The sequence below is a fragment of the Mya arenaria genome, chromosome 13 (assembly GCF_026914265.1).
Source record: "Mya arenaria isolate MELC-2E11 chromosome 13, ASM2691426v1".
Taxonomy (NCBI): Eukaryota; Metazoa; Mollusca; class Bivalvia; order Myida; family Myidae; genus Mya; species Mya arenaria.
This window is the reverse complement of record NC_069134.1, coordinates 1,573,301-1,586,017: the sequence shown is the minus strand read 5'-3', so window position 1 is coordinate 1,586,017 and position 12,717 is coordinate 1,573,301.

Below are 12,717 nucleotides of genomic sequence, written 5' to 3'. Positions count from 1 at the left end.
TAGAAAGGTTAAACCCCTGGAGGTATTAGAAAGGTGGAACTCCGTGAGGTATTAGAAATGTGGAACCCTTGGAGGTTTTAGAAAGGTGGAACCCCTAGAGGTATTAGAAAGGTGGAACCCCTGGAGGTATTAGAAAGGTAGAATCCCTAGTGGTATTAGAATAGTGGAACTCCTGGAGGTATTAGAAGACGCTGGAGGTATTAGAAAGGTGGAAGCCCTAGAGGTATTAGAAAGGTGGAACCCCTGGAGGTATTAGAAAAGTGGAACTCCTGGAGGTATTAGAAGGCGCTGGAGGTATTAGAAAGGTGGAAGCCCTAGAGGTATTAGAAAGGTGGAACCCCTGAAGGTATTAGAAAGGTGGAACCCCTGGAGGTATTAGAAAGGTGGAAGCCCTAGAGGTATTAGAAAGGTAGAACCCCTGGAGGTATTAGAAAGGTGGAACCCCTGGAGGTATTAGAAAGTGGAACCCCTGGAGGTATTAGAAAGATGGAACTCCTAGGTATTAGAAAGATGGAACCCCTGGAGGTATTAGAAAGGTGGAGCCCCTAGAGGTATTACAAAGGTGGAACCCCTGGAGGTATTTGAAAGATGGAACCCCTGGAGGTATTAGAAAAGTGGAACCCTGGAGGTATTAGAAAAGTGGAACTCCTGGAGGTATTAGAAAAGTGGAACTCCTGGAGGTATTAGAAAGACGCTGGAGGTATTAGAAAGGTGGAACCCCTGGAGGTATTAGAAAAGTGGAACTCCTGGAGGTATTAGAAAGACGCTGGAGGTATTAGAAAGGTGGAACCCCTGGAGGTATTAGAAAGGTGGAACTCCTGGAGGTATTAGAAGACGCTGAAGGTATAGAAAGGTGGAACCCCTGGAGGTATTAGAAAGGTGGAACCCCTGGAGGTATAAGAAAGGTGGCACCCCTGGAGGTATTAGAAAGGTGGAACCCCTGGAGATATTAAAAAGGTGGAACCCCTGGAGGTATTAGAAAGGTGGAACCCCTGAGGCATTAGAAAGGTGGAACCCCTGGAAGTATTAGAAAGGTGGAACCCATGGAGGTATTAGAAAGGTTGAACCCCTAGAGGTATTAGAAATATGGAACCTCTGGAGGCATAGAAAGGCAGTTTGATTCCGACTGTTGATGCACTCACATGTAAAATTAATCACAGTGGCTTGATGACAAAGGCTCATTAAAGTCACAATAAATAATTTCAACTAGCCAAAATTATATTTTATTCATACTTGAACATGTATACAATATAATACATTGCCATAAACATAAAATGAGATTTGACAAAATTCAAAAATACCCTATACTGTAATATGAAACACTTGTTTCATATTTCAGTATAGGGTATGAATTAATGTGGTAATACTTCAAGTGTCTTTATTACATACCTACATCAAACCACAACAGCTCCTATTTTAGTTCATACTTTGGAAGTGATAATCAACTTTAATCACATATTGAATCTTTATGAGATAGAATGAAGCCAACGTGAAGACGCGCAGTTTAACTATTTACAGACAGGATGTCTTTTGAGCAGACATCGGATCATTATTACTACCCTTAAATAGCTGCAACTCAATATCGCTCATGAATTATGAGTGTATTAAATACAAACGCAAACTGATATCTTACGTGAATAATATTAGCTTCATCATTATTCCATTTCAACACAAACTAATGGCATTTTTCATATTCAACGTTTCCAATTACCATATGAACGCATCCAAAAATTCTCACGCTGTTATTTAAACCCTTCATATCGTAATGAATAGATGATAGCAATTTTCATTATGTACTCTATACTGACATACACCTACGCATTTCAAAATTTAGATCATAATCATAATGTCCAAATACAAATATGACAAATATCGCCAACGCTATTACTTAAATCTTCGGTTTTTTTTTTAAAAAAGTCATAACATTAATAAAATCACAAAACACTTCTCATTATATTTTATCTCTTTTCCCATATAAAATAGCTATGCAGTCCCTACTTTAGCACATCCAGTGCTTAACCAGCTACATATACACTAATTTTGTGAGTTTAATGTAAGCCCATTCAGCCGGAAGTATCACCATCTATTTCCAACCTAATTTGGTCATCTGGACTCTTTTGGTCCCCAGTATGCATAGGTTAAACGTAATTAAGGTTAAGATATCAGCAACACTGTAAGACACTAAATGGATGATAATTTGCAAACATTTCTTTGTAAAAAACACCAACCTATGAAACGATTCTCTGTCCTTAAAATCGGTAAATTATTCGTTTCAGGGAATCGATGCTTGCCTGGTCACCATAAATCTGGTTTTTGAAGAATATTTGTACGAAACATGAAATAGGTTACTTTCAACATCCTAATAATCATTAAACATCACTAAATAAGGCATTTATTAAGGTCACAATGAGTACCACAACTATGTATTAACATAATTATGGTAATGGCGGACACCTTGAATTTTCGCCGCCATATTGGATGAATCCAGAGTGGGCCCTGAGCATTATTCATTCATATACATCTTTTCTGCAAATGTAAGTTTCAAATACTAACCCAATGTGATCTTTTTACAATATCACCCGATTATTGTTTAATTGAAACTGTAACCGAAACGGTCATAGAAGAACAGTTTGTCTTACACAGACTGTAAGGATATTTGACATTCGATAAATGTGATCTGAAAGAAATAATGATTTAACTTTAGTTTTGTGTTATTGTTGTTCTTAACTGTTTCAGTTTTTAGTAACAGTGAAGTGAGTTGGGCTCTGCCTAGCTGAAATTGCTTCCTGGAAGAATTTAAATAATTGTTTGGAGAGTAAAGTTGGTCGGGCTGGTATTTCTGCCCTTTGATGGCTCGTATCTCACAATGTGTTCTCAATTTGTTGTTTTAGTTTTAAAGATGTTCGTTAAACCATCACTTGGTGGGAGATAATAATTCAATTGATGATTCATATTTATACATGTATTCAATATAAAATAAAGTGGACCACATTTACGTTTGTTAGTTTTTAGCTGGACTATTCGAATAATACGGAGTGCTATACTTCTCTTCCGGGTCGGCATCAGCGTCGGCGTCATACCTTGGTTAAGGTTTTGCATGTTGCCACATGCCAATATATCAGCAACTACATCATGTATTTGCAATGAACATTTATAGATATGTGAATAAGTAAGATGGTCTTTTATTATTCGACTTCAAAACTCTGGTTACGGTTTTGCATATAAGCACACAGGTTATTATCTCAACAACAATGGGATACAGTCGCTTATATAGACGCATTATTTACAATTTCAACAAGGTAAAAAGTCGCCTATATAAACGCACAATTTATACATGGTAAAATGTCGCCAATATGGACGAACCGACTACTGTAAAAACATGGTAAAGAGTAGCCTTCCTGGACGCACGGACTACTATTAATACACGGTAAAAAGTCACCTATATGGATGCACCGACTACTATTAAAGCAACTGTGCACCAGATGATCAATTTGCAAGAAAAACAGAAAATTGTCGAAAACTGTCATAAACTTGGTATCAGTGTGTACAATGCATTGAAACTTACTAACTGAAGTACCACATCGTTTACAATTTATTTAAGTTTAGCAGTTATTTCGTATTTTTCAATTAAAAAAGATTACTGGGTATGTCTACCTAGTAGAATTCATTTCTTATGCGTGATGGGCTAGTCGGTGTTATCACGTGATATAACCGAGTTAGGTATATAGCTTAATTATGTCACCTGATTAGGATAAGCCGTCGTAGCTCAGTGGATACGACGTTGGACTGCAATTTTGGCGACACGGGTGCGAACCCGGTCTCCGGCACAATATTTTTTTTACATTTTGGTATTTTTTTAAAATTATGATATCAAAGCGTTACACATTCTATTAAATATTTGTCCTGAGATTTGTTACAGAAAAAAACCTTTTTTGGTCCAATCTGGTGTACAGTCCCTGTAACACATGGTAAACAGTTGCCAATATTGACGCACGGAGTACTATTGATACATGGTAATAAGTCACATATATGGACGCAACAACTACTATTGATACATGGTAAAAAGTTGCCTATATTGACGCACGGACTATTATTAATACATGGTAAAGAGTCAACTATATGGACACACCGACCACTGTAAAAACATGGTAAAAAGTCACCTATATTGATGCACGGACTTCTATTAATACATAGTAAAAGGCGCATTTATAGACGCAGGTACTACTTTACATATGGACGCAAAAACTTCAATAAATACATGGTTAAAAGTCACCTAAATGTACGCACGGACTACTATGAATACATGATAAAAGGTCGCCAATATGGACGCACCGACTACTATAAATACATGATACTAAGTAGCTGTATTGACTACGGACTACTATTAATAGGCACTTATATGGACGCACCGACGTCTATCAATACATGGTAAAAAGTTGCCTATATTGACGCACGGACTTCTATTAATACATGGTAAAAAGTCACCTATATGAACGCACGGACTATTATTAAAACATGGTAAAAAGTCACCTATATGGACGCACCGACTACTGTTAAAACATGGTAAAAAGTAGCCTATATGGACGCAAGGACTTCTATAACTATATGGTAAAAAGTCACCTAAATGAACGCACGGACTACTATAAATGCATGGTAAAAATTCGCCAATATTGACGCACGGTCTTCTATTAATACATAGTCAAAAGTCGGTTATATGGACGCACGGATATCTATTAATACATAGTAAAAAGGAGCCTATATTGACGCACTGACTACTATGAACACATGGTAAAATGTCGTTTATATGGACGCACCGACTTCTATAAATTCATGGTAAACAGGCGCCAATATCAACGCACGGACTACTATTAATACATGGTAAAAAGTCGCCTATATAGACGCACCGAACACTTAGACGCACTGAGTATTTTAATTCATGGTAAAATGTAGCCTATATATACGTACCGAATACTAATTAGGCATTGTAAAGAGTCGCTATGTAGACGCATGGACTACTTATAATACATGGTAAAAAGTCGCCTATATTTACGCACTGACTACTAATAATGCATGGTAAAAAGTTGCGTTTATCAATCGATGAACGCAATATCTTCGGATATGATCTGTTTCAGTATACATGAAATCTATTTCTTGTAATGTGTCAGCAGGTCCCGTAAAATCTAAATCAACATTTTGAAAAGTGTTCATTTATTTCATTTTAAATGTATTATTGCCATTAGTGTTTCAAATTAACATTTAAAAGTTATTTCAAGTGGTTGATCTTTTCCCGCGTTCTTGTGACGTCATTTGAAAAAAATGTTTCCGGTTACAGTCGGGTTGTTCTATTTGCAAAATGGATAAGAAAGAATAACTGGAAAGTTTTCTTAAATGAAATGAAGAATGTTTTTAACAATTCTTGAATAAAATAATGAACAATTGGTGTAATTATAAGGAATGAATTGCGGGGTTGATGTCATTATCGGGGATATGAACGCAATTGGGATGGTCAAAGTACGCGTGGAGTCCTTCGGAATCAACACGCGTTGACCAGCCCAATTGCGTTCATACCCCGATAATGACATTAACCCCGCAATTCATTCCTTAAAAGTTGCCTACTTAGACGCACCGACTGCTATTCATTTATGGTAAAAAGTTGCTTATTTAGACGCACCGACTGCTATTCATTTATGGTAAAAAGTTGCTTATTTAGACGCACCGACTGCTTTTGAAATTAGGAAAGTATACCTTGGAAATTTAACTCTTGCTTAAATATTTACGGATACGCGTTTTTACTTTAAACTCGAAGTAATACAGGACGACAGATAAGCGTTCTGTTATAATATTTCCTATATATCTATAAATATATTTATAAAGGCTATGGTAGAATCTATATCTTTGATATCAAGAGCTAACGCATTTGCTGCGGCAAAATATCAAAATCAGACAAACCTTTCTTTGTCTGTTGTCTAAAACAAAATTGGATATGCTTTTTCTTTGAACAGTTTCAATATATATATATATAACAGTTTTATAAGAAAAAGCTTCTATATACAGCCTTCACTAACGGATTTCGTTAAAACCGTCCAAGTGTACCTTCAACGTCAAGGTCGGAGAATTGTTTTTGGCTTTAAACTGTTTAGAATTTCGTGAGGAAGTACCCCTAAACCACCCCTAAACCACCCCCCTAAACCACCCCTAAACCACCCCTACCAGCAGTTTAAGCCATCGTTACATCCTGCCCGCCTCTGCGCTAGCCTCATTTTGATGAGCTTACCTTAACCTTGCTTTTTGTCATCAACCCATCCTGCTATCCTCACCTTCTTTCTATAAATATCATTTACCCAATGTCATGGTCTTTCATGTGACTTTATCGTATTACATTTAAACATTCCACTGTGTCATGATCAAATCCTGCTGACTTTTGTAAAAGTAACCTAATTTTCTAAAAATATCATTCAACAAAAGCGGTTAAAATAAGTCTTATATTAAAGTGCATGGTTATAGAATTCGTTGTAATAAATATTTTGTATCGTGGAGGTTTAGACCGAACACTTATTTTCAAAATGTCTTTAAAACGTTAAAATCTTAGCAACAAAAATCCGAATTATCAGTAAACAAATATTTAATAATCGTAACATCTAACAAGAAAAGTATTATCGAGTTTCGATTTGTTCCAACCTGTCTCTAGAGAAATTAATAGTTAACGTTTTTTTATGGAACCTTTTGTCACTTTTACACCGACTTATGTAGTAATATTTACACCTCAACTTCAATTCCTTAAATGAACTGCCTTGCGGCAATTGCATTCATCAATCGATGAACGCAACATCTTCGGATATGTTCGGATCGTAATTCATTGCATAACAATATACATGAAAGCTATTGATCTTGTTATTGGTTGTATTGTGTCAGCAGGTCCCGTAAAATTTAGATCAACATTTTAGAAAGTGTCAGTTTATTATATTTTAAATATATTGGTGCCAGAAGTGTTTCAATTTTTACGTTTTAAAGTGATTTCAAGTGGTTGATCTTTTCCCGCGTTATTGTGACGTCATTTGAAAAAAAAATGTTTCCGGTTATAGTCGGGTCGTTCTATTAACAGAGTGGGTAAGCACGGATTACTGAAAGGTTTTCTTAAATGAAATGAAGTAGTTTTTTAACAATTCTTGAATGAAATAATGAACTTTTGGTGTAAATATAAGGAATGAATTGCGGGGTTGATGTCATTATCGGGGATATGAACGCAATTGGGTTGGTCAAAGTACGCGTGGAGTCCTTCGGACTCCACACACATTGACCAACTCAATAATAACACTTTTTTAATCAAATTAAATTTATTTACTTTGTTTTTAGTTTGATTGTGTAAAATTTATTTTTTTAAGAGATGTTCATGTTTTTATTTCTAAATCCGGCATCGAAAACCCTGATTTTTTTTAAATCTTGCAGGCAGCAATATAGATATTGTTCATGGCCAACTGTTCAAATCAGCAAACCGCACACTCAATGGTCTCCTCAAAACCCAGATGCGGGAAGGCCTATCTCTACCTACAAACCACAAAAGTATTATCAGCAATGGTGATTTGTCAAGACTTGCTGATTATATCAGGTAAAAATTCTAGCATACCCAAGGGCGTTTATAGGATTTTATATTTTACAGTCTGAAATGGCAGATTTCGTTGTGCTCTGTTTAATTCGGGTATATAAAAATATACGCATTAAGTCTGTTATAAAAATGACACTAAGTATAATAATTGGTAAAGAAATATGATTAAACATACAATATATCTCAATATTAGCATATTATGTCCTATTTAATAAATCATTTTGCAAAATTGTGAAAATATACCCATTATTATTTGCAGCAAAGCCGAGACTTCACCTTCAACACTTAGGCATGCAGTCTGGTATAACCTTGCGATTCACTTTGTCAGCAGGGGCTTGGAGTTCCATCAACAACTGAAGCGGGACTCGTTTGAGTTTCTGTTTGATGAAGATGGTTTGGAATATGCGCGGCGTACACATGAAACCCAGCAGAAAAACTTCCAGGGAGGAATTACCAAGGATGAAGCGCCTTCTGACAGGAGCATGTACGCCACTGGGTCTGAGGCATGCCCGGTCGCTCTACTGAAGGCACTTGTTGCGAAAACAGATCCATCTGCGGAATTTCTTTTTAATTCATGCAATAAGAATGCTTTGGTGTCACCCGCCACAACTTCCATCTGGTATATTAAATCACCGCTCTCGGCCAGAACATACAGCCTCTTCATAGGAGATATGTGCAAGCAAGCATGCATGCACAAGTATGACCTACACTGCCCATAGTCTAAGAGCTACTGCCATCCAACAGCTCAGTGACACTGGTGTGGATACCAGACATATAATGTACATGTCTGGTCATCGAAATGAAGCCTCCCTGCGGTCATACACCAGGGAACCAAGCGCCGATCAGAAACGCTTCATGAGCAATGTCCTCCATGGCATGAACGCCGGAGCTGCATCAAATTCATCTGGACCAGCCGTCCAAGCTCTTCTTTCCCCACCCACTAATTCATTGTTGCCACGTCCGACTGCCACTGCGCCATTCCCTAGATCTGAATCTGATGAATCGTCCCAGCTTGCTCAGATTTTCACCAATGGCACATTCAATAACTGCAGCATTCAAATAGCAATCCATAAATGACACAATAAAATGAATAATAATCCCATCCGACATGTGCACACTTCGTTCTTAGCACAACCTTGACATTGAAATGTGTATTTCTTGTTATTGTTTGAATTATATGAGCAGACGAGGATGTATGTTTAAAAGTGTTACCTTATGTTTTGTTAAATTACTTTTTGCCATTAACGTTTCCATTTCACGTAAAAAACTAGTTATATTTTGGAACTATTTTTAACCGGTCGGACTCCACACACTTTGACCATCCCATTTGCGTTCATACCCCGATAATGACATCAACCCCGCAATTCATTCCTTAAATTAACGTCGAAGCATTGGTCATAGAAGGACGTTTATTATTTTCAGGGTCCTGACAGGAGCAATTCAATAGTGCTACAGAAAAAAAGGATTTTGCATCCACGAATAGACAAATTACACATTTTATTTCGGCTCATATATAGAGTTTTGGAGAAACGCGCGACACAAGATTGCATGTTCTTTATGTAATTCGTAATTATATCAAGAGCCAAACCTCTGCATTTACTGGGTGTAGCAGCATATATGCGCATTTTCATATACTGCTTAACACTGGTCTAAAGTTCCACCACTGTGGGTATTTTAAGTTAAGACATACTCAGAAAACAACAATTTATGACAGACGGACGGACGGACAGACAGACAGACAGACAGACAAATCGACGAGCGGGCGGATGGACAGTCAGACAAGACAGACAGACAGACAGACAGACAAATGAACGGGTGGACGGACGGAAGGACGACAGATTTTAATCGACAAATTACACATCCTTAAAATCGGTATAAATTATTTTTCGAGCTATTATGGAAGTATAAAAACTGCGCATTCAATAACATTATTCCGAAAGTATGATTAATGCTTGTATCTACCCTCGGCAGCAAGCACACCATCACAATGGGTATACCAAAAGGGTTGATTGTAAGGCCTTCCATCATTTCAAAGCCGTCTTGACAGGCTTAATAAGCGTTTTGTAAACGGCCTTGATATTTTTGCCTTTTTTATTACAAACTCAATATTTAGAACGTTTCTGTCATGACAACAAAGCGTGATCTTCTGCGTCATGGAAAATTGTTTGCCTGTTTAACAATTATATTGCAGTTACTGTATTTGTAAAAAATAAAATGAAGCATGGTTAAGTGAAACATGCCTTTACAATTTTGATAAATTAAACCCATTGAGGTTTTGCACATCGCAGAAGATAAAAAATGTTTCAATTAATTTTAAAATCGAAATAATGACCACATCCTATGCAAAAGTAATATAAGAGGGTGTAACCCGATTGTATACCTAATCGTTTTACCCGGATCCTGTGGAGTAAATACTAACGCACTGGGTTGGAAGTATCAATTAATGATTTTAAGCTTTTGAGTACCACGTACGACGCTATTGAGTTCCGAATGTTGAGTAAAACAAACCTTGAACTGCTGGTGGGTAAAAACAAACCCCGAACTGCTGGTGGGTAAAAACAAACCCCGAACTGCTGGTGGGTAAAAACAAGCCCCGAACTGCTGGTGGGTAAAAACAAACTCCGAACTGCTGGTGGGTAAAAACAAACTCCGAACTGCTGGTGGGTAAAAACAAGCCCCGAACTGCTGGTGGGTAAAAACAAACCTCGAACTGCTGGTGGGTAAAAACAAACCCCGAACTTCTGGTGGGTAAAAACAAACTCCGAACTGCTGGTGGGTAAAAACAAACTCCGAACTGCTGGTGGGTAAAAACAAACTCCGAACTTCTGGTGGGTAAAAACAAACCCCGAACTGCTGGTGGGTAAAAACAAACCCCGAACTGCTGGTAGGTAAAAACAAACTCCGAACTGCTGGTGGGTAAAAACAAACCCCGAACTTCTGGTGGGTAAAAACAAACTCCGAACTGCTGGTGGGTAAAAACAAACCCCGAACTTCTGGTGGGTAAAAACAAACTCCAAACTGCTGGTGGGTAAAAACAAACCCCGAACTGCTGGTGGGTAAAAACAAACCTCGAACTGCTGGTGGGTAAAAACAAACTCCGAACTTCTGGTGGGTAAAAACAAACTCCGAACTGCTGGTGGGTAAAAACAAACTCCGAACTTCTGGTGGGTAAAAACAAACCCCGAACTGCTGGTGGGTAAAAACAAACCCCGAACTGCTGGTGGGTAAAAACAAACTCCGAACTGCTGGTGGGTAAAAACAAACCCCGAACTTCTGGTGGGTAAAAACAAACTCCGAACTGCTGGTGGGTAAAAACAAACACCGAACTTCTGGTGGGTAAAAACAAACTCCAAACTGCTGGTGGGTAAAAACAAACCCCGAACTTCTGGTGGGTAAAAACAAACCCCGAACTGCTGGTGGGTAAAAACAAACCCCGAACTTCTGGTGAGTAAAAACAAACCCCGAACTTCTGGTGGGTAAAAACAAACCCCGAACTGCTGGTGGGTAAAAACAAACACCGAACTTCTGGTGGGTAAAAACAAACCCCGAACTGCTGGTGGGTAAAAACAAACCCCGAACTTCTGGTGAGTAAAAACAAACCCCGAACTTCTGGTGGGTAAAAATAAACCCCGAACTGCTGGTGGGTAAAAACAAACCTCGAACTGCTGGTGGGTAAAAACAAACTCCGAACTGCTGGTGGGTAAAATCAAACTCCGAACTGCTGGTGGGTAAAAAGGAACTCCGAACTGCTGGTGGGTAAAAACAAACCCCGAACTGCTGGTGGGTAAAATCAAACTCCGAACTGCTGGTGGGTAAAAACAAACTCCGAACTGCTGGTGTGTAAAAACAAACTCCGAACTTTTGGTGGGTAAAAACAAACCCCGAACTTCTGGTGGGTAAAAACAAACTCCGAACTGCTGGTGGGTAAAAACAAACCCCGAACTTCTGGTGGGTAAAAACAAACTCCGAACTGCTGGTGGGTAAAAACAAACCCCGAACTTCTGGTGGGTAAAAACAAACTCCGAACTGCTGGTGGTTAAAAACAAACCCCGAACTTCTGGTGGGTAAAAACAAACCCCGAACTGCTGGTGGTTAAAAACAAACCCCGAACTTCTGGTGGATAAAAACAAACCCCGAACTGCTGGTGGGTAAAAAACAAACTCCGAACTGCTGGTGGGTAAAAACAAACTCCGAACTGCTGGTGGGTAAAAACAAACCCCGAACTGCTGGTGGGTAAAAACAAACCCCGAACTTCTGGTGGGTAAAAACAAACTCCGAACTGCTGGTAGGTAAAAACAAACTCCGAACTGCTGGTGGGTAAAAACAAACTCCGAACTTCTGGTGGGTAAAAACAAACTCCGAACTTCTGGTGGGTAAAAACAAACCCCGAACTTCTGGTGGGTAAAAACAAACTCCGAACTTCTGGTGGGTAAAAACAATCTCCGAACTTCTGGTGAGTAAAAACAAACTCCGAACTTCTGATGGGTAAAAACAAACCCCAAACTGCTGGTGGGTAAAAACAATCTCCGAACTGCTGGTGGGTAAAAACAAACTTCGAACTGCTGGTGGATAAAAACAAACTCCGAACTTCTGGTGGGTAAAAACAAACTCCGAACTTCTGGTGGGTAAAAACAAACTCCGAACTTCTGGTGGGTAAAAACAAACTCAGAACTGCTGGTGGGTAAAAACAAACTCCGAACTTCTGGTGGGTAAAAACAAACTCCGAACTGCTGGTGGGTAAAACAAACCCCGAACTGCTGGTGGGTAAAAACAAAACCTGAACTGCTGGTGGGTAAAAACAAACCCCGAACAAACCCCGAACTTTACTGTGGGTAAAGGGGGAGGTGGGGGGGGGTTGTTGTTGGGGGGACTCAGCTTCTTGCTCCTCATAAGTAAGGATGTGAAACTTATAACTGAATATCAGTGAAAAGCAGAAGTAAAAATGTGGCCTTGTGAATTGTCTTGATAGTATATGTACATGAAGCCTGACGCTATAAGCCAATTGTATAAACTCGTAAATAAATGTAAGTGTATATACAACTGGTTATCTTTTTGGTTTGTTCAAATGTATCCGAAAACATAATTGATTGGTCAATACTTATCCAAAACTAACG